This window comes from Tiliqua scincoides, chromosome 4 (assembly GCF_035046505.1).
Source record: "Tiliqua scincoides isolate rTilSci1 chromosome 4, rTilSci1.hap2, whole genome shotgun sequence".
In the NCBI taxonomy this organism is placed as follows: domain Eukaryota; kingdom Metazoa; phylum Chordata; class Lepidosauria; order Squamata; family Scincidae; genus Tiliqua; species Tiliqua scincoides.
In genome coordinates, this window is record NC_089824.1 from 158,902,448 (window position 1) to 158,925,359 (window position 22,912).

At 44.0% G+C, this 22,912-nt stretch overlaps 1 protein-coding gene and 1 pseudogene across 1 annotated transcript in view; both read left to right on the forward strand.

Annotated features, from left to right (window-relative positions):
* The window catches only part of BEND5 (BEN domain containing 5), a 1,022,542-nt gene that overhangs the window by 534,810 nt on the left and 464,820 nt on the right, over nucleotides 1-22,912 (forward strand). The window lies entirely within an intron of this gene.
* On the forward strand, nucleotides 4,268-4,384 carry LOC136650368 (5S ribosomal RNA; annotated as a pseudogene).

The window sequence follows — 22,912 nt, forward strand, 5'->3', positions numbered from 1 at the left end:
AGGGAGAGGATTGGGGCAGGAATGAAGGTCACTGGGAAGAGTGTTAAGGAGGGCAGGGGCGGTTATTGCTGGCAACAGTGCTGCTGGTGTCCTATGCACCCTGTCTGGCCTTGCCACGCCCCCTTGGGTCCACTCAGACTTATGCCAGCCAAACAGCTGGCACAGATCTGAGTATATCTACTGGGGATCATGGTGCAGCAATTTCATTACCTACCACTCTGTCACACCATGGTTCCTGACCAGCCCGCAAGATGCCACAGAGGCTACATCGGTGCTACCATGCCCCTCAGGCAAGGATAGGATTGGGCTGCTAATCTCATCATAGGTATTTCACAGATCCATTAACAGTTGGAATAGCCTAGTTTTGGGGGGTTGGGTGAGAAGCAACATATTTCATGTAGCTGGTAACAGTGGCCCTATTTTAAGCTTGAGGACAAATTGCATGCTTACAACTAGTTATGTTTGACCTGTGGACAAAGGAAAATGCAGGCCCATTTTCTTCCTCACATTACTGTGTTAAGTTAGTGCCCCTCTGAAAAATCAAATTATTAATTCATAAGCTTCAAAGGAACTATTTATACAACAGAAGCACACATCAAAGTGATGTGGTCGAAGGGCAACTTAGGTACCGCTGCTCAGTCTATTATTCTTGCCACGAATGCACTCTATTCTTCACAATCGTGTCAGGGTCAACAGGCATTGTATTTAGAAGGCAAACTGACTAACAAACCATGGCAAAACAAAAGTGACCCAGACAAAACAGGCAGCTCTGCCAGGAACCTCAAAAAGTCTGTTCTGGAAAAGAGCTTTACATCTGTCCAGTTCAGCTGCCAAATTCACCTCAAGAGCAAGAAAGGAAAACTCTATGGGAAGAAAATGCTGCCACTGGCAGTGGCGGTAAATTTATTTTTGCCAAGGAAAAAGTGGCAGCCCTGTACCTTTGAAATGGTATGATTGCACAAAAAAGTGCAAAACTGCAAAGCAAAGCAAGAAAATATTATTAATAATAATAATGGCATCTTTGCCAGACCATCATTTTTACAGATTGTCAGATCAATTTAGTCAAAATAATTTAGGCTGGAATGACAAGAGATGCAGAGGTAGCTCTAATGTTGCCAGCTCATCAAATGTGCAAGTCAGCGGAGCCAGAGAGTGTCCAAGTTTAATGAAAATGTGGCATATCTTGACATGTGGAACCGAGGTCTGCCATTTAAACAGGTGGCAAAGAAGGTAACCAGAACCCACAGTGCCATCCAAACTGAAAGCCAAATAATCATTGGGATATTACAACTTAGTCAGGGACAGGCTAATGGAAGGTCAAAAGCCAGGAGGAAACCACAATTTGAGCTAGTTGTAGGAAGCCTTCTATTAAGCTTGTATTTTCAGCAGAATTCTCTTGTGGAAATCATACTCTTCAAAATAAACAACTGGGTTGTTATTGAAATGGCCTCTTTGGGACATGATGTGATAGCATGTAGACTTGTGACAGTCAACAGAAAGGGTCAATTTAAAGTGTGTATCCCTTAAAACGACTGGCTCCCTACAATGTTCAAATCAAAAGTTGAATGGAACCCACTTTTCTAGAGTATGTGAAATAAAACATGATTCTCCTGGTCCTGCTGCAAAAGCTCTGCAAGTGTAAAAAAAAAACAAAGAACAATCTGGAATATTCATTACCCCCTAGAAATGTCTGTGGTTCTAGCAACAAAGAAACTGCTGATATCTCCTTGGAAAGACATGTCCTTTGGAATTTCTAGAAAATTATTGACTCAGCTGAAGATTGTTATGTCTTTGCCTCAGGCCATTCATTTTAGTTCTTAGGGCACAACCTAACCAACTTTCGAGCACTGACATAGCTGTGCCAATGTGGCATGCACTGCAACCTACAGTGGGAAGGCAGTCACAGGGGCCTCCTCAAGGTAAGGGCATGTTTGGTACCTTAACTTGGGGCTGCATTGTGGCTAAGTCAGTGCTTGAAAGTTGGTTAGGATTTCACCCTTAATTAACTAAATAGATTGAAGAAGAGAAAGAAACACTGACATCAGTTATTGATGCTAAAATGGACCTGAACACTAGAGGGTGGAAATGTCTCTTTGTTTAACTATGTAAATGAGGACATTTCTTGCACAATCTTATGACTTGAGTGAATCCATTAATTTCCTTCTGCTTTGAATTTGTTTATATAAAACATATAAAACTTATATAAACATTTGTTTATATAAGACATAAATGTAAGGTTGAAGCAAGGTAAATGTGAAGAAAAGAACCAGTTTCTTCAGAAGGTTATAGAAACACTCTTTTCCTTGCATGTACCTTGCTTCTATTATTATTATTATTAACCATAATAGAAAATACCATAATACAAAAACATTCAACCAAATAGTACAACATATTATTACTTGATATATACCAAATTCTAACAATTCATTAATCCATGCATCAGTATTTAACTTATTGTTATATCAGTTTAAATAATTTATGAAATGACAGGAATTAATGTCTAACTAGTTTCACAAAACTAATAAAAGGGAAGCATTGTTTAAGAAAAGTTTCAGAATATTGCTTCCCATGCCTTTGCTATACATACAGTTCCATTCAGGAACCCCCATGGATAAGGAAACCCATGGTTTTAGGGACCTGGAGGTGAGGGAAGCCGTGTTCCTTTTGCCTCCAGAGGATATTCTGAGGTCCTCCCCGGTCCTTGGAATACCTTCTAAGGCCTCTGCGAAGTCGGTTTTATGGAAAAACTGGATGTTTTAAGGCCATAAAAGGCCTTTGGAGGTCTCTCTCTCTCTCTCGCTGTCAGTGGAATCCTTGACCAAGCTGACAGCACTGATGTCCCCAGCCACCCAGACCATACACATTGTTCCATGGAATACTTTTATAACCTTTTAATACCTATCTTTTAAAGCAATTGAATGTCAGCCCAATCCTATCCACAGTTTCCTGGGAGTAAGCCCATTGCCTCTAACAGGACTTACTTCTACATAGGCATGCATAGGATTGGGCCGTGTGATTGTTATGATTGTTACTGTTATGAAGCTCCTGTATTTCTCATTTTAATGAAAAACTTTTTAAATGTCTCTTAATAAGTTCAACATCCTCTGTATGCCTAGAGTGCTTGTTATTCTTGTTACGTAGTGAGCAATTAAGTCTTTGCTATCCTTTTCTTTTTCTTTCAAATGCCATAGCTGTAAGCTAAAAAATATTACAACAACAGTTTCTAGATTTATTTTGTGATCCATTGTTATACCCTTTTAGGCAGCAAATGATGAGTTTCATTCAGCAGGGGCTGTTTAGAAAATGATAGCAGCTGGGTAAATCTCACTTGGAATTAAACATGGTAGATCAAATGGGATTTGTGCCAGATTCTCCCACTGGATTTAATGTAAGACTTTGACCCTTGTGATTTTACAGAGTGGGTCAAATTTTCTCTTCATGTTCGCCTGGTATTCTGACATTTTGCCCAATGCCAATAGTAGCAAGGAAGGTTTTATCAGCTACTGCCAAAGAGAGAACTACAGCTTTGAATTCCAATAAAGAGTGTAATTGAACGGACTGCTTCTCCAGAAAATAACAGTTCATGCCAGCTGCTCTGCTTTGCACTGGAGCAAACAGAACAGGTCTGGCTCAGAGACAGAACACCTTTAAAAGCCTTTTGACATGTACCTCAAAAAACAGTGTGTGTGCCATAAACATATTGTTTTCTTTTAGTTGTCAACATTTTTCCCAGTGACAGATGCAGGATTCAATTCAGCATTTATGCTTTCATACATCAAATTTATCTCATGTCAAAGCTATGATAAATTACCTTGTCATGTTTGACTGATGTTTGCCTGTTATTCATTGTAATTTTTATGAAGCCCTTTTAATCTCATGGCAGTAACATGATTTAGCAACATGATAGCGCTGACTGTTTTCTAGCAGGAAAGGTTGTGTGTATAGTTCTTTAAAACTGAAGTTGTTTAAAAAGAAAACAGCTGTGGAGAAGTGAAGTGGAAAGCACCAGTGGTTTCCACAAAGCAATGGTATAACAGTCCACACAAAGGTGCTTTCCATAGTTCAGCTTTTCTTGTATCGACACACCATCAGATGCATGAACATACCATGTTTCCCCTAAAATAAGACACTGTCTTATATTTTTTGGGGCTCAAAAAAACACAGTCGGTCTTATTTTAGGGGTAGGTCCTACCTTATTACTCCCAGGAAAGTGTGGCTAGGATTGCAGCCTGTGAGCCTGAGCCTATGTGTGTGTACTCAGCAGTAAGCCAGCAACTGTTACCCTGCACATGCCCAATCTCATCTGATCTTGGAAGCTAAGCAGGGTCAGGCCTGGTTAGTACTTGGATGGGAGACCGCCTGGGAATACCAGGTGCTGTAGGCTTGTACCATAGTCTTTCGAGACTGAAGGTTGCCAACCAAGCCTGTTATAGTCAGTGGGGCTTACTCCCAGGAAAGTGTGGCTAGGATTGCAGCCTGAAGCTGCTGCTTAGCATGCTGAGGAGAACTGCCCTGCCGGCACCCTCACGGGCAAGGACACAAAGGGGGAAGGTGGAGAAGTGCCCAGTGCCTGCTGTCTACTCATCAGTAAGTCCCATTATAGTCAGTGGGGCTTACTCCCTGTGGAGTGTGGAGAGGGTGTTCCCTAATTGCCCAGGAGGGTCCCTGCCTGCTTGTCTACTCAGAAGTCAGTCCCTTTATAGTTAATGGGACTTACTCCCTGGAATGTGTGGAGAGCCTCAGAGCCCAGTAGGCAGGGTTGCCTCGCTTGCTGCTTCCTGCCTCAGCTCCTCCTCAGCGTCCTCTGCAGCACAGCAGGAGCTTTCTACGTGGTGCACGGGAGTGCAGCGTTCTGGTCACATTGTCCATCCGCCCTGCCTGAGGATCCCTCCCCCCCTCCTGGCCCTGATCACAACTAGGTCTTATTTTTGGGGTAGATCTTATATTTCAGCAATTCTCAAAAAACACACTAGGTCTTATTTTCAGGGTAGGTCTTATTTTCGGGGAAACACGGTATGACTTCTGTGCCACAGTCAGGAGGAAGGGTTTGGACTTTGCTGTAGTTTGGGAAGGCAAGAACGCCTGATGTAAGAACTAGCAAGTTCATACCTAGTGCAGTACCTATAGAAGGCAGTTAGGTAGAGTACCATATGTGGCAATTCTGGCTGACTTGCTAGAATCTTTTCACCATTAACTTCCCTGGGCTGTTCTACCTTGATGCTGTCCCCTTTGCTGATTCTCCTACCTTCCTCCTCTTTTCACAGAAGAAGGAATTTGGATGGGTCATCTCCCAACATGGGGGCTGATTTTGTGCTGGTGAACAACACTCGGTGCAGGCGTAAAGAGGCCTTCAGCAAACAGCCCTTCATGGATCCCCTCTCCCATTTGGGTGGCCAGAAATATAACTACGCTGGGGCGAATGGGCACATGCTCCAGGCACAAAAATAACGGGTGCAAAAATGTTAAAGGATGGGGTGAAATTGTAGTCTCAGAGAGTCAATTTTCTCTCTTTTTATAGTCGCCTCCATTTATTTTTTAAAATATAGTTTTTGCTCTTGATGAGTCATGCCTCACTGCCCTAATTCACATCCAAATGAGGCAGTTCAAGGCCAGGTATGTTAAGCCCCACACACCTTTAGGGGAAAAGGGTGGGTTTCAGATTGCTTTGCATTGAGAGTCATTTGTAGGCACTGAAGGCCCAATCCTATCCAACTTTACAGCACTGGTGCAGCCGCAATGCAGCCCAGAAGTAAGAGAACAAATGTGACTGCATCCCAACCACAGGATGCAATGCATGCCCCATTGGCACAGCTGCACTGGCACTGGGAAATTGGATAGGATCAGGCCCTGACTGATCGCGCATCAGTCTGGAAACACTCTGCGCACGCATTAGATATCACTGTATTAAATGAAATAATTGATTATTTCCCCAATTATATTATAGTCCCCCAAATAGCAAGCAACTATTGCTATAAAAATTGAGTACCAAATGTATTCTAAATACATGATTCAACAACAAAATTCAAAAAGGTGTGCCATTTTAAATGAAAAGTAAAGGTGGCATCACATTTTAAAGGTATTTTTTAATTCTTCCAATTGTGGGTGCCCCTTTGTTCCTTGCCCTGGGTGCCAATTTGTCTTGTTAAGGCACTGTGGGTGGCTTTGAGAGCTGCTCTCCCACCACCACACAGAAGTGGCTTCAGAAATCAACACTAGGCCCACAGCAGCTGCCCAACTATGCTGACACCTGACGTGGGCCCTGTTGGTGACTATGTAAGCCCAGACCCAATGGGCAGCCCAATCCTAAGTCTGGGGGTGCCCAGTTCTCCTGCTGGATCCTATGGCTGCAGCTGGATCCTATGAGCGCCAAGCTAGCACTGGGAGTCTCCTCGGGGTAAGGGAACATTTGCTCCCTTAACTTGGGTAATGTAGCTATGGCGCCAGTGGGTCTCCCACTTTTGAGTGAGCAAAGACTTGAGGAGGCCCATGTTGGGCTGCCTGGGCCAGGAGAGAGGTTAGGATTCGGCAGCAGAGGCTACTGCCTCCTCTGCTCCTTTCCGGGCCTGATCCTCCTCTCCCTCTGTCTTGTTCCACTCACGTCCCGCCTCCCCTGCCCTGAGAAGTCTTATCACTGGCAGGTGCTGGAGGAGCTCCATCCATCCATCCATGTGGTGCTGCTTGGCGCCAGCTTGGCGCCGGCAGTCCCTCCTCGCCAAGTACCACAGATGTGCCTTAGGGCTTTTTTGCGACACCAGAGCTGATGCTGGTACTCAGTACTAGAGCCAGGGCTGGATAGGATTGGGCCCTAAGAAGCCCCCACCCCGTCAATAGTTTCTAATTTAAATTTTTTAAATGATTATTTGAAGAGCACAGAAATCAGCAGTACAGAAAAGTTCTCCAGCAAAGTCTGTAATCTAATTAGGGCCAATTCTCTGATATAAATTTTGTTATTCCAGTTCAAAAGAAAAGTATAAGAAGGAGCAGAGCCTCAGTGATATCCTGAAGGGATTTAACTCCCAAATATGGGCTTACTTGCTCCACAGTTCTGGATGTCAAGAAATGCCAGGTCATGGTGTGCTTATTTGTACCCCAGCTGTGTTTTCAAGACAGGTGCTTTTCTCTTTCCTCTCTCATGCAAAACCTGGATTGCTGCCACAGTTCAGATGTTGACCTTTTCAAGAGAGAAATGTCTCTGAGACTTGCAAATTCTTGTCAGAAGTTAATGAACAAATTGCAGTGCTAATCGAACGCTGGCCTCTTCCAGGCCTTTGCCTGATAGTCATGCCACAAAGGTCACTGTCTAACTAACGAGGGCTTTGGGTGTTACTGACACAACATGTGGGCATTTGCAAAAGGCCAAAATTTATGGGTGCCACTTGGGGACCATCTTGTTCTTGCAGGCATCTTAGAACTATAAGAATGGATGACCCATCCATCCATCAGCCCTCCCTGGTTATTGGACTTAAAACACTTAGTTCATATGCATAGTTGCCAGACCTTAGGCTCCTCCAAAGGCCCCAGTGTCAGTATGATAGATCCCTCTCCATGTTTATCATGAAGAATGAACATTAGATGGGCCATTCTGACATTTAGCATTCCAGCCTATCAAGGTTTTAGGGTGATTTGCAGGTATCAAGTCACAGAGTGGGTGATTTAAATGGAAGGAACATTTCTGGAACCATAAATTTACCTGATGAAATCTTTTATTCTGATGCTGCTCTACAGCTGGCATATAAAACTTTACAGCTTTAGAGTCATGATTTTGTCCCTTTTTGTGCTTTTTGGATATAAGTGTATTTATTATTTTTTATTTGGAGAGGTCTTGTGAGGGGCATCTGACCCCTAGCTGCCAAAGGTTCTTCAAATGGCTACAGATAGCTGCCCGCTTCATTTTCACTTCTTATTGTGAGTTTTGCACAATTAAATAACACTGCATGAACAGTGAGAAGAAGTCAGTAAAAGCATTTGTCCATTCATAACCACATATGCCAGCCCATGCTGACTTCTGGACCTGGCTTAAACATTTGTGCAGCCTGGCCAGTTCATGTCCATGCAGCCAATCAGCACAGAAATAGGTCCTCATTCACTACTCTAGAAAGTTATTATTTTGCCTGTTTGGTATGCCTGTTGCTTCTTCTCCTGCAGGGTGAAACAATGCTTGTATTTAGCTGGCATATGAGATTGACTAGGACTTAGGACTCAGATAGTAAATGTATCTTGTTTTTGAAAATTCAGATATTATGCATGCCTGGATTAGAGTTGACAGTGCAATCCGATATTACATTTCACAAGACAGGAACAGAAGCTTGCGTGATAGTCTGCTGTCTGTCACAGAACCCTGCTGCACATTAGCCTGATGAGCTGGTGACATGAATGGGCTATTTTAAACAATTAGTGCTGTCTGTGCAAAGAAATCTGCCCTTTTCTCCTCTCCTCTCCCCCCCCGAATTTTAAAGGTTCATTTTTGTGGTTTTTAGTAATGCTTCTAACATGTCTGTCCTCACCAATAATTAGGGCTTAATTTGTGCCTGGGCCTGGCAGGCTTGAACCTGGCATCTGTTTCCTTCTTAAGTGCCTCTGCCAGGGCCCAACACAAACAAAAGAAGTAAAAAATAGACTGTAGCATCCCTAAGCAGAACAGCTCCAGGAAAGTCCCTTGACTTTCAAAATTTGAAGTTCTGAAATAAACACGCTACATTATGTTTTTAAAAAACTTTTGATAGTACTTTTAATTAATGACTTGTAGTTTAATTACTCCAAACTTTCACTTATTCAAAGGAGGACACTGAATAATCCTTTTGTTTAAAATTTAAAAAAAAAAAGCGTACCATCTTGACAGGGGAACAACTTTGTATTTGAAAGAGAGAAAATTAAGACCAGGAAGAAAAAGGTACAGCTGCCCAAACTGCTATGTTCCTTTGTTGATGCTCCTGACACATTTCAAATAGTTCTTCCTCAGAGCAATATTCTCTTGCAGAACAGATTGCCACATGGACTTAAATCAACTGAAACCTAAGCAGCAATCCATCCTATAGCACTTTTCTGGTAGTGCTGAACATAATGAGACTTACGTATGAGGAGATATGCATAGGATTGTGCTATAAGGCCCCAACTGGGTTTTTGCGCTGCAGAAACGAGCATTCTGGCAGCACAAGGCCCTTTATGGCATTGCAAAAGCTGAGCCACTGTTGCATGCATTCACACTACTGTTGTCCAAGTTTCTTCTGGACTCCTTCCTTGCTTCTCTCTTTGGATGAAGCTCATGATCAACTACTGTATATTCACAGTGCAATTTTATAAAAAGCATCAACACTGAGTATTTCTGGTTGTGTCAGTTTCAGATACCTCTACATAGTGAAAGTGCCCTGCATTTATTTGGCAGAACATGGCACAATGCCCACTTAAGTACATAAGAACAGCCCCACTGGATCAGGCCATAGTCACATCTAGTCCAGCTTCCTGTATTTCACAGCGGTTCACCAAATGCCCCAGGGAGCACACCTGATAACAAGAGACCTGCATCCTGGTGCTCTCCCTTGCATCTGACATAGCCCATTTCTAAAATCAGGAGGTCGCACATACACATCATGGCTTGTACCCCGTAATGGATTTTTCCTCCAGAAACTTGTCCAATCCCCTTTTAAAGGCGTCCAGGCCAGACGCCATCACCACATCCTGTGGCAAGGAGTTCCACAGACCAACCACATGCTGAGTAAAGAAATATTTTCTGTCTGTCCTAACTCTCCCAACACTCAATTTTAGTGGATGTTGCCTGGTTCTGGTGTTATGTGAAAGTGTAAAGAGCATCTCTCTATCCACTTTATCCTTCCCATGCATAATTTTGTATGTCTCAATCATGTCCCCCCTCAGGCGTCTCTTTTCCAGGCTGAAGAGGCCCAAACGCCGTAGCCTTTCCTCATAAGGAAGGTGCCCCAGCCCAGCAAGCATCTTAGTTGCCCTCTTTTGCACCTTTTCCATTTCCACTATATCCTTTTTGAGAAATGGACACAGTACTCCAGGTGTGGCCTTACCATAGATTTGTACAACGGCATTATAATACTAGCTGTTTTGTTCTCAATACCTTTTCTAATGATCCCAAGCATAGAATTGGCCTTCTTTACTGCCGTCGTACATTACATCAACACTTTCATTGACTTGTCCACCACCACCCAAAGATCTCTCTCCTGATCTGTCACAGACAGCTCAGAACCCATTAGCCTATATGTGAAGTTTTGATTTTTTGCCCCAATGTGCATGACTTTACACTTACTTACATTGAAATGCATCTGCCATTTTTCTGCCCATTCTGCCAGTTTGGAGAGATCCTTGTGAGGAGAGCTCCTCACAATCACTTCTGGTCTTCACCACTCGGAAAAGTTTGGTGTCATCTGCAAACTTTGCCACCTCACTGCTCAACCCTGTCTCCAGGTCATTTATGAAGAGGATAAAGAGCACCGGTCCCAGGACAGATCCTTGGGGCACACCGCTTTTCACCTCTCTCCATTGTGAAAATTGCCCATTGACACCCACTCTCTGTTTCCTGGTCTTCAACCAGTTCTCAATCCAGGACAGTACCTGCCCTCTAATTCCCTGACTGTGGAGTTTTTTCAGTAGCCTTTGGTGAGGGACCGTGTAGAATGTCTTCTGAAAGTCCAGATATATAATGTCCACGGGTTCTCCCACATCCACATGCCTGTTGACCTTTTCAAAGAATTCTAAAAGGTTTGTGAGGCAAGACTTACCCTTACAGAAGCCATGCTGATTCTCCCTCAGCAAGGCTTGTTCGTCTATGTGTTTTGAGATCCTTTCTTTGATGAGGCATTCCACCATCTTACCCGGTATAGATGTTAGGCTGACCAGCCTATAGTTTCCCGGGTCCCCCCTCTTTCCCTTTTTAAAGATCGGCGTGACATTTGCTATCCCCAATCCTCTGGCACTGTGGCCGTTTTGAGGGACAAGTTGCATATTCTAGTCAAGAGATCAGCAACTTCATTCTTCAATTCCTTAATAACTCTAGAGTGGATGCCATCAGGGCCCCCAGGACTTACTGATCTTTAATTTATCAATGAGGTCTGAAACATCTTCTCTTTCAACCTCTATCTGACTTAACTCCTCAGTCAGGAGGGGCCGTTGGGGCAGCTGTATCTGCCCGAGGTCTTCTGCCGTGAAGACAGATGCAAAGAACTCATTCAATTTCTCTGCCATCTCCAAGTCTCCTTTTATTGCTCCTTTCCCTCCCTCACCATCCAGAGGGCCAACCACTTCTCTGGCAGGTTTTCTGCTTCTAACATATTTGAAGAAGCTTTTATTATTCCCCTTAATGCTGCTGGCCATGTGTTCCTCATAGTCTTTCTTAGCCTCCCGTATCACTGTCTTACATTTCTTTTGCCACAGTTTATGTTCCTTTTTATTCTCCTCATTAGGGCAAGACTTCCATTTATGGAAGGAAGCTTCCTTGCCCTTTACGGCCTCTCTAACGTGGCTGGTTAGCCATGCGGGCACCCTCCTGGACTTAGTCGAGCCCTTCTTCCTTTGCGGTATACACTTCCGCTGGGCCTATATTACTGTTGATTTGAGCAACCTCCATGCTCTCTGTAGAGACTGGACTCTTTTTACCTTCCCTTTCAACCTCCTTCTAACCAACCTCCTCATGTGAGGGAAGTCCGCTTGTCGGAAGTCAAAGGTTTTTGTGAGAGATTTGCCCGGTATTCTTCCCCGACGTGCACATCGAAACAGATCGCAGCATGATCACTGATCCCCAATGGCTCAGTAACACTGACATCTCTAACCAGGTCCTGAGTACCACACAATATTAAATCCAGAGTCACCTGTCCTCTGGTGGGCTCCATGACTAGCTGCTCTAAGGCACAGTCATTTAGCATGTCAAGGAATCAGGTCTCCTTTTCATGACCAGAACACAAACTGACCCAGTCAATATGAGGATAATTGAAGTCCCCCATGATTACAACCCTGTCCCTCCTTGTCACCTTCCTGATCTATTTCCTCATTTCAAGGTCCCCTTCCGGTTTCTGGTCTGGAGGATGATAGTACGCCCGCAGTATTACATCACTCCTCAGGCCTGGTAATTTAACCCATAGAGATTCTATGGAGTCGGACCCACCTTCGATCTCTACTTTGCTGGATTCTATTCCTTCCTTAACATAAATGGCCACCCCACCTCCAACACGCCCCTCCCTTTCCCTCTTGTAGAGTTTATAACCCGGGATTGCGGTATCCCACTGATTCTCTGCATTCCATCAGGTTTCCATTATGCCCACTATGTCAATGTTTTCCCTTCTCACCAGACATTCCAGTTCTCCCATCTTTGCTCAGAGACTTCAGGCATTTGCATAAAAGCATTTGTACATGGAATGCCCCAGGATGGGCTGCTTATTAGCTTCTTTATCCCTGAATCCTCTCATTGTGGCAAACTGTCTATCACATCCCATCATGCTACCACCCCCAATTTCTTCTCCTACACTGCCTTTGTCTTGTTGTTCTCTAACCTCCCCATCCTCATCCCATAAGGATGAGGAGTCCCGAACCGGATGCCCCTCAGCTCCTGTCGGCCTTCCCCCAGGGATCAGTTTAAAAGCTGCTCTGCCACCTTTTTAATGTTATGCACCAGCAGTCTGGTTCCATCCTGGTTCAAGTGAAGCCCATCCCTCTTGTACAGGCCCTGCTTGTCCCAAAACATTCCCCAGTGCCTAACATATCTAAACCCCTCCTCCCTACACCACCGTCTCATCCATGCATTGAGACCCCTGATCTCAGCCTGCCTAGCAGGCCCTGCACGTGGAACAGGTAGCACTTCAGAGAACGCTACCTTTGAGGTCCTGGCTTTCAGCTTCCTACCTAATAGCCTAAATTTGACCTCTAGGACCTCCCGGCTACACTTGCCCACGTCATTGGTGCCAACATGCACCACAACTGTTACCTCCTCCCCAGCACTATCTACCAGCCTGTATAGACGAGAAGTGATGTCCGCAACCTTCGCACCAGGCAGGCAAGTTGCCATGTGGTCCTCACATCCGTCGCAAACCCCCCTCTCTATGTTTCTAACAATCAAATCCCCCACTACAAGAAACCCCCCTCGTGCTGAGGAGTATCCTGAGTGCGTTCAGATATGGGCCCATCCCCTGGAGAAGGGGCCCCCTAGGGGATTGTTTCCTTCCTTTCCAGGATAACGTCCTCCAGCCTCGACTTCCCACCTGGTCAGCTGAGGAACTGCATTTCTGAGGTTGGGACGAAGTCTGATCATCCCCGGAAGTCTCCCCATGGTCCTTCTCTGCCTTCCTCTGTTTCTCCAGGTCGGCCACCAAGGCTTCAAGGGAGCGGACGCGTTCCCCAAGTCTCTGGAGCTCCTTGCACCGAGGACATACCCATGACATGCCCCAGAGGCATATAGTCATACATGTGGCACTCGATGCAAAACACTGGATAGCCCCCACCCTACTGCTGGCTGTCTGACTGCATAGCTTTTTTTATTTTGTTTGTTTTTGTTTAGGGGTAATTAAAAACCCTACACTGGTTAGCAGCCCTCTTCTCAAGGGAAGTGAAGGGCAGTGTCTGGGGCCCTGGCTTCCTTGCCCTGCTGCTGAACTCGCACAGATGCTAAACTCACTGTGCCTTACCTGGCACTTTGTTCCCGAGGCACTGGTGTCCCAGAGGCCACGTGCGCTTCTGCAGAGAGGCTCACGCGGTGGCAGACACTAGCTTTATACTCCTAGCTAGCTCCTCCTCCCTCCCTCCTTGCTGATTGAAAAGGGGCTGGTCTTCCCAGGTGAGATTTCTCTGAATGGGGTGCTTGGATTTGCCTAATGGGGCTCTTATCAACCCCTAAAGGTCAATTGCTACGACCTAAAGGACAATGACTATACTAAATTGCCCTGGCTGGGTGGGAACTGGCCCTTCCTAGGTTCTTACTCTCCTACTTCAGTTCTCTGTTTTTTAACCTCAAGGTGGTTTTTTATTTGAGTTTAAACTGTACTGATTTAAGAGTTTTTTGGCTTGACAGAACTTAAACACTAAGGTTTAAATCCTGTTTAGCCCTGCTAAAATCTTGCTTTTATTAAGTGTGCACCTTTATTTTATTTATTTATTGCTCTCACCTAGATCCTGTGTCCTAATTTACTTTAGATTATGTTCTAACTTAGATTAAGTTTAACTTGGGTTAAGTATAGGGTTAATTTAAACCAAGTAGAAAAACTTGCTTTCCACTTTGTCCACCTCTGTTTTATTTATTTTTCCAAGTGTCTGTACCTTGAGCTCTTACTCACAAGTAGGACTCTGCTGCTGCTCAGAGTAGACCTCTGTACGCACTTACATATTTATTTTTATTGCCCTCACCTAGTTCCTGTGCCCAACTTGCTGGACCTTAGAATCCTCCCTCAGGTTAGATTAGGTGCTAACTTAGGTAAAGCTTAGGTAAAGCTAAGCTAAAGGTAAAGCTAAATTTCAGTGTTGATCTATGGTTGATTTAAGGTTAGAAGACAAAGAGTTAGAAAGAGTACACTTACCTTCTCCTTCTCTTCATCCTCTCCTCTTCACAACTCAAGGAATCTTCTCTCTCCTTCTCCAAAACTCAGAGTTCCACTTGCCTTCCCCTTCTCCTCGCACAGATGCTAAGCTCGCGGTGCGTTACCTGGCACTTTGTTCCCGAGTCACTTGGTGTCCCAGAGGCCACGCGCGCTTCTGACCACTTGTGGTCAAAAGTATCAACGTAAACACATTTTCTCTCTTCCCAGTAGTGACCTCCCCCTTTTTCTTCCAAAGTTCTTGCTACAAAATAGTTCCTCATTGTTTAGCAATTGAAATTATTATTGTTGGAAGATGGTTAGCTATCGTCACACTTCAAACACGGTTATCTGTTGGCGCAAAGCACTGGAGAATACCTGAGAACTCTCACCATATCAAGGTGTTAAGCTTCATCAAATGGACTGTTATTTAGCCTCTCAGATTCCTGCTGGCATCCATTATAGCGGAAATAATTCCATCTGGGTTTTTAGTGCACTGGTGAGCTTGTTAATGTTGCCTGCTGATCACATGTCTGCTCTCTCCTTGTTCCATTTTAAACTGTGTGGAAGAGCAACAGATGAGAAACTCATCTGCTGTATCTTGGGGTGGTGGTGGTAAAAGTAAGATATCCTTTGGTTTGAAACTGAGTAAAAAAAAACAACCCATAGTCGAGTATTTAAAAAATCTGCACTCTTCTTATTTCCACTTATTTATCAGTGCCAGTGGGGCAATTTGCCCTGGAGCAAATTCTGTGCTGCCCCCTCATGACACTCTCTGGTAGTGCAGAGGAGGTCAACCTTTCAACTTCCTGGCTCTTGAACCTTTAACAATTGTGGAGAGGAGAGAATTTCAGCAGTATGCAGCTTGTCATACTTTCCCAGTTGGGAGCTCAGCTGTCAGTCTTCTCTCCTCCTTGGCATCACCCCCTGGCTGACATTTGGCATATGCATGGTGATATTCTCACTGGTCTTGCAAGAGCTTGGTGATCCTGAAAAGATGGGCCACCATTGCCGTGACAACAGCAGTGCTGCCATCCCTCAACCATTCTCCCTGACCCTTGACAATTGCTGACCCCCATTCCCATCCAATCTTAGGGATATGGAGGCAAGATCATGGCTAGGCTGGCTCTACTCCATATCTGATCCCGGGTTTCACTTCTGCTGGTTGTAGTTATTGGTGGCTGCTTTCTTCCTACAAGCCCTATTGCTGGTATGTCCTGTGCCAGTGTGCGCTTGAGAATTGTGCTAGTCTTGCAAAGTTTTTGATTTCCTCATTACATTGGCTGCATAATGCTGCCCCTGTACATGCACTTTGACACCACTACTACTACTACTAATAATAATAAAACTTTATTTTTATCCCGCCCTTCTCCCAAAAAGGGACCCAGGGCGGCTAACAACATATAAAACAAATTAAAACATAATTTCACAGATAAAAACATATTAAAAAAATATGCCTTTGGCACCTCAGTTAGATGCATATTTATACAGGTATTTATATACTGCCTTTCTTTGGTCATCAGATTTCTCCTCAGACTTTAATCCAAGGTGGTTTACATAGGCAGGCTGTTCTAAACCCCTGTAGGGATTTTTACAATTGAATAGTTCTAGTCTTTCATAGAACCCCTCCTTCCAGCCGGATTCCTTCCTAGTCTGGCCTCTCTCTGGCCCTTCACCTCCCATGCTCCACTTGACGGCAGCTCCTCTCTACCAGCTAGGGTCAGCTCATCAGTATATCAGCGTGTCGTCAGTTCTCGGGTACTTCCGGTTGTTTCAAACTGGCAGCCTCAGATCTTCAGGCATACAAGGCGGCAGCTCTACCAACTGAGCCAGTGTTTCTATATATTTTAACACCCAAGAGGTATACATATGAACTCTTCTGAATGTTTCTGTCAAAAACTCAGGCAAAACTGCTATTGATTCATTTGAACTTTGATATGCACAAATGATAGCCAAATAACAACTTCTTATTTTTTGCCTTTTACTTTCCATTTTTGTGAGGTCCTCACCTCTTGCACATTACCCTCCTTTTGTTTTCTTCCTGGAGTTTGTGCCCCTAAAATCTTGACTGCACTGCACTTCCTTCTCTTCTGCTTCCTTTCCTAGAACTACAGCCCAGTCCTAAGCTTCCTGGTGCCTGCTGGAGCGGCTACTACTGTATCCAGTGAATGCTGGGAAGCTGCCGGGAGTCTCCTTTGGGGAAGGGGACTTTTGCTCCCTTCTCCTGGGTAAAGCTCCAAGCCCTGCAATGGGGCTTCTCAAGTCTGTGTCAGCTATTTTACCGGTGCTTGAGAGATTCAGGGCGCAATCCTAACCCCTTATGTCAGTGCTTTTGAGCTCTGAGGTAAGGAAACAAACATTCCCTTATTTGAGGAGGCCTCTGTGAGTGACACCCAACTGCAGGATGCAGCACACGTTCCATTGGCACCACTATGCCAGTGCTGGAAAGCACTGACATAAAGGGTTAGGATTGCGCCCTCAGTGTTAGGCTTTTCAGCCCAACATAGAATTTAGGATCCAACAGAGCTCTGCTCCCACCCTGCTTCCTCCCCCACCCCGCCCTGCCCTCATTTTGCTTTCCCCCAGCCCCCCAGAAGCTACACCACAGTCCAGCAGTTTCACTTACCCTTGGCAGCGGCACGTACCCCTCTTGCCGGCTCCGGCCCAGCGCCTGACTGGCACAGGCCCAGCAACAGCACCAGCACTTCCTACTCCCTGAGTAGGGCATGTTTGCTTTATGGCATGTTTACAGCATCCAGTGCCAGCACTAGGGCTTAGCGCTGGTGCTGAGGGAGTTTAAGATTGAGCCCTAGTCCCCTGTCTTGGACCACTGTATTGCAAAACGGTTAGAGTTCTGCTGGTGTTTGGAATATGGATACAGATCAAGCAGATAAAAAGGATTATCTTCAGCTCAGAAGTGTTGATGGATCTGAATATTAAGTGATCTGGAAGGAAATTTCCACTCTAGTCTTCACTGGTCATTGCAGAACTAGGTATTCTTGACAGCTTACCACAAATTTACATTAAAAGCCCTTTTTTCAGTTAGTAAAATGTTAAAGACATTTAAAAATAGTACAGTGATCAAAAGAAATATAGAATTTGGTTTTTTGCCAGTTCATAATGAAGGAACCAGGACTTGTTTTGGCTTGACAGTTTTAAGGTGTCTTACAGATCTCCATAATTTTTTGTCCCTGTATTTTCTTCCTTGTGATAAACTTCTTGCTGCAACTCTTCAGATCCAAATTCCTTGTTTTTCCTTTGGCTTCAATCATTCCACAGTAGCCTTACATGATTGTTCTCATGGATAAAACATCTTGTTGAAAGGTGATTATAATAATTACCCCTACTTTGACCACTACAGTTTAATCTTCATCTTAATAAAAAAAAAAAAACTAAAAGGGGAAAAAAATACATCACAGACCATTTCAAAGTTCTGCTTGAGTTACTTTTCAATTATAGTGGGTGAAGCAGAACGAAATTGTTACAGCCACTTATTGATTGTGTTGCTATCCATTAAGGTACAACAGAAGAAGTCCATCATATTGTGTAACAACTCAACTATTTAAAATAACAAAGACTTCCTATTGTTTCCTTTATTTTGCCATTATCCTGACAAACACATTTTGCTTCAGTGCGGCAATCAAATTCAAGAATCATAATGAAGAAATTTTATATTAGAGTTGACATTTCTTCTTCTTCACTTAGCTGACGAAATCCTTCTGTGTTTGCATTCAATTTGAGCAGCTGAAGCAGAACAAAGGTAATGAAATATATTAATTACATTAATGATGTTTTAGTGAAACTGGCTGCCTCCTAAAGAGACTGCCTATATGAACTATAAGTGGAGATCCCATCAGCAGGCAAGTGATTAAAAGCTACTGTGTTACAGTTATAATTATAGCTGCTTTTAATAGTTGAACTATCTCTTTACTCCTTTGGCTGTAAAGAGTAGGATCTCAACCCCCAAACTGAGGAAATGGATGGCATTTATGATGCCCCAAGTGTGCACCAACTGCATATGCATAGTACAAAATGTACTTCTCTGCCTTCTAGATATTTAGATTTGCTTTACGTTAACACGTACATTCCCCTTTAGATTCCTCCCTCATATGAAGAAACCCCAGTGTGAAATGGGCTGCACATTGATATATGCTACCAGCAATAAAAAACATATAACATACACACTGGGGGGGGGGGGATGGGACAATTGTGTGCAGGGATCTTGTATAGTGGCCAATGACACAGATGAATTATTTGGCAGGGAAAGAGAAAAGGCATAACAAAAGGATTTATTTTAGTGATTGAAATAAAAAAGAATTAGAACTGGGGCCTGACTGAACTTTCTCACCTCTAATCTAGATAGGAGAAAATTATATCTACCATTCACACAGTAAAGTGTCAGAGATGAAGGCTGTTAGAAGGGGGAGAAATGGAGAGGAGAGAGTATGGTTTCACAGACAGAAAGTGGGCTATGAATAAAGCTCTTGCATACAATTTTGTCAGTAGCCTTATTTGCAGGAAGAAGCAGGCAAGGCAGCCACGTTGCTTTCCTAGAGGAAAGTGGTGCATTGAGAGGTGGCCCACAAAGACTAGCTGATGAACTTGCACTGGCTCAACAGCCTTGATTGTGCTTGTGGGGGTGGGGAGACAGAGGCTGGAAAGGAAGGATGGAGTGGAGTGTTACTTGGGTAATCATGGGGGTCCTTGAATGGCAGCTGGAATGGGGGTGACTCAATATAGCACTAGAAGGTTAATGTTCCATAGATTGACAGCAAGGCAGGATAGCCATGAACACAGCAGAGGACAAAGAACAGGAGGCTCTGGGGTTTTGAAAGGCTTTCCCCCTATGGAATCTTAGGGGGAGTGGACTAATTAAGAAATCCTCCTCTACTAGTTGAGAGGTCTTGCTGGGTTCTGCCTTTGTCTCTCACACCCAGTTGAGGGTGTGGGACTAGTTTGGAGGGCTTTTAGTTTGTAAGCATCTCCATGACTGAATTCCAATCATGGGGTTGGTGAGGATTTCTTTTGCTTTGCTGAACCTTTTTTCCTCCCTCAAAATTAAGAGCTCTTGGGTGGTAGGTACAGTCACAAAGGACAAAACCTACTGTTCCAGCAAGATTTGGAGCTAGTAGGCTCCATTTGAATTTTGAAGCTATGAAAACTCCATTTGAATTTAAGGAGTAAACAAATCTCCATTTGAATTTGGAGCACTCATTGCTCTGCTAGATCTTTTTTTTTGGGGGGGGGGGGAGGTGATTATTTGGCTTTATGAAAAGTGTGGCCTTCTTGTCCTGTGGCTCTGTGGCATCTTGCTATCAGTCCTGCAAGTCCTGTTACTGGTCTGGGCCATGCTCTCCCATCAGGTGCTCAGCACCACATAGATGCATGTCTCCTGCATGCTTTGAAAGATAAGGAAGAAAATATTGTCCACTGACCATGTAACATACAGTCTACAGAACCTAACAAATAATTGTCCTGGTTGAAGTGGCTCTTCTTCAGGATAGCTGAATTGGTGAGTGCATAATTTCCAAGTCATGTTGGATAATGTGGGAAACTTAGCACACAAACAGGGTGTTATGTACATTACCTGTACATATAGTCAGTATGCACATTGTCTAATTGGAGATTTTGAATATTTATCAGGGAAAGTATAAAATATCAGGGAGGAATTCATATTCTTTGACATCTGTGGGAAATTGTGGCTAACTACTAGACAATACAAAAATGCCTGTTTATGCTTTGAGTCAGTGGATATTCTCCATTCCTTGATGTAACAGTTACTTGATGTAACAGTTACTTATTTTGCTATTCAACTCATATTCACCCAAGAAATTTCCACTTCTTGTAAAATGTATGGCCACCTGAAAACACATGACCCCAAAACACTATTGCATGAGGTCTTGTTTGGCATATTAAATGATACACTCATTGGAAATTATTACAGAATGTCCTGATTCTTAAAATATTTGGGTTCATACTCTGCTTTCATTTTTATGCTCACATATCTTATTTTCAAGTTATTTAAATAAGAGACATATTATGGAGCTCTGTCATTTAAGTAAAATTGCTATTCTGCCATCCATAAAATTGCCTGCATCTCATGGACACCTTTGACTTATTTTCAACTGGTTATTACATGTATTTGTCTCTGTTTCAAAAAAGTGAAAGTGGGGAAAAAAGCTTTAAAATTCAGGTCAGAGAAGCCAACAGAGAAACACATTTTGAAAATGATGTTTTACTTAGTGATCTCTCTCTCTTTTTGCAGAGATTTTGTACCATGAGATATCTACAATATTTTTGGCTGAGTAGCAAAATTACTTGGCAATTCTTCACCAATCTTGGGGCCAATTCAGATGCTTGAATTGGCCAACATTTTATTAATTTAAATATCAGAGGTCTCCAGTGAACCTAGTCATAATAATGTATCTTGATAGCCAAAGCTGCCACCATAAGGAATTGAAACAAAAAAAGGTTACTGAACACTAAAAATCTAAATAAGATACATGGATTTTCATTTCAAATGAAAATGAAAAAGGCCCAAGCAATTTAACATGGGCTGCCCAATCCTATGCTGCCCTAGCACCAGTGCTGCAACTTCAGACTAGCACTGGGTGACACAAACGTGCCACAAGGTATGTATTTGCCACCCAGGAAGTAAACTACGCCAGAAGGGAGACCTGCACTCCGAAGTTAGAGCCCTGACTGCCACTGGAGACCAGGGAAGTGCCAAGCAGTGTGGGGAGGGTGGCAGGGGGGGTGTAGGGGAGGCATTCCTGGGTGGGGGAAAGGCAGGAGGACAGCAGAACAGGTATGGGACAGGCCCAGAAGGTGAAGGGAGGTCTCCTCCTCTGAATTGTATTCCCCCTCCCAGGCTTGGAAGCCTGACATGAGACTTTTTGAGTCTGCACCTGCTACATAGCTGGGGCAGCTCCAAGAAGCCCTATTGACCAGGCTGGGGCTTTACTCTCACTCTGTGCAGACCTCCAGCCTGCTCAGCTCCAGCACAGGATGTAGCAGAGATAGGATTGAGCCCTTAGTGTTTCTACTGTTATGTATTAAAATGTATTAACAAAATATTTGACTCAGGGTGCAATCCCAACCTGGGATTGGGCCGGCGCAAGTCACTTGCGCCGGCCCAGGAGGATTGCAAACATGCTGTAAGGATCTGAATCCTCAGGCTTTGGCTAAGGATTCAGCTGGAACAAGCCTCCGCGCTGATGGAGGCACCGAGGCAAGGCTTGCATCGGCACAGCTGGGCCAACGCAAGGCTCTGAGGTAGGCAGGGGGGTGGGGAGGAGGTGGGAGGGAGGTGTTCCTGGGCAGGGAGAGGGCGGGCAGTGGGTGGCCCCAAGGGTGGCAGGGCTGGGATTTGGCAGTTATGCCGGATCCCAAGCCCTGTTCCTGCGGAGATCGGAGCGGCTTCAAGTCGCTCCGCTCTTTGTGGACTTGTGCCACCTCAAGAGGTGGCGCAGGTCCGAGGAGACCTATAGGGGAAAGGATGCCTTTCCCTTGCCTCTGGCTGAGCCGCTTTTGGCCCCTATCCTGCGCTGTATCCAGCGCAAGCCTCCTGGCTTGCCCATTCCAGCGCAGGATAGGATTGCGTCCTTCTGTTGCTAACTATGGAATCTGGTGACAAAAAAATATGACAAAACAAAAGGAAACAATGACTGTATTGCTTTCAAATCAATATCAATCTCTAGTAAGTAAAGTATAAGGACTTCTGCTACACGTCCATATGCTTAAAATAAGCTCCAGATGTGCCCAACAAAAGGTCATACTGGGTAGGGAAGTCCTGGTGTCTACAGATGCAAGACTCAAAATGAATTCCTGCGTTTAGAAAGAACAATATATAGTAGCACATGTAGAACAATCTGTATAGTAGAACACGTAGAACAGTAGAACAGGTAGAATATAGTACAGGTGCAGGAACCAAAAAAAGATAGAAGGATGGTAATGTAGAATGAGAGAATCTGAGCATTTATAAACAAATAGAAGTTTGAAATGAATAAGATATGGGAAAGAAAGCCAATGAAGAGAAAAACGTTATGGAGAGATGTGAGAAAAGCAACCATCTACTATCCAGCCATCTCATGCTTTATGGTTACCAGTTACACACAGTATGAATCATCCCCAGAACACTTCATGTTGTGCAGATATCCAGAATGTATTTCAGCTTCCTCACAGTGTTTTATGCTTGTTTTCCTGTAGGTCAACGTTGCACTCATTGAGACTAATAGAAGTTTTTTTTGTTTTAAATTTTTAAGAAACATGGCCTTTGCTTCAAGCCTTTGAAGTTGACAATTGAGGGTTGCAAATGTGCAGCTAGTCTAACTCTTTCACTGTATGGAGAGGTCTATGTTAAGTGAACTTCAGCATCCTCTCAGTAGATTGTCTAG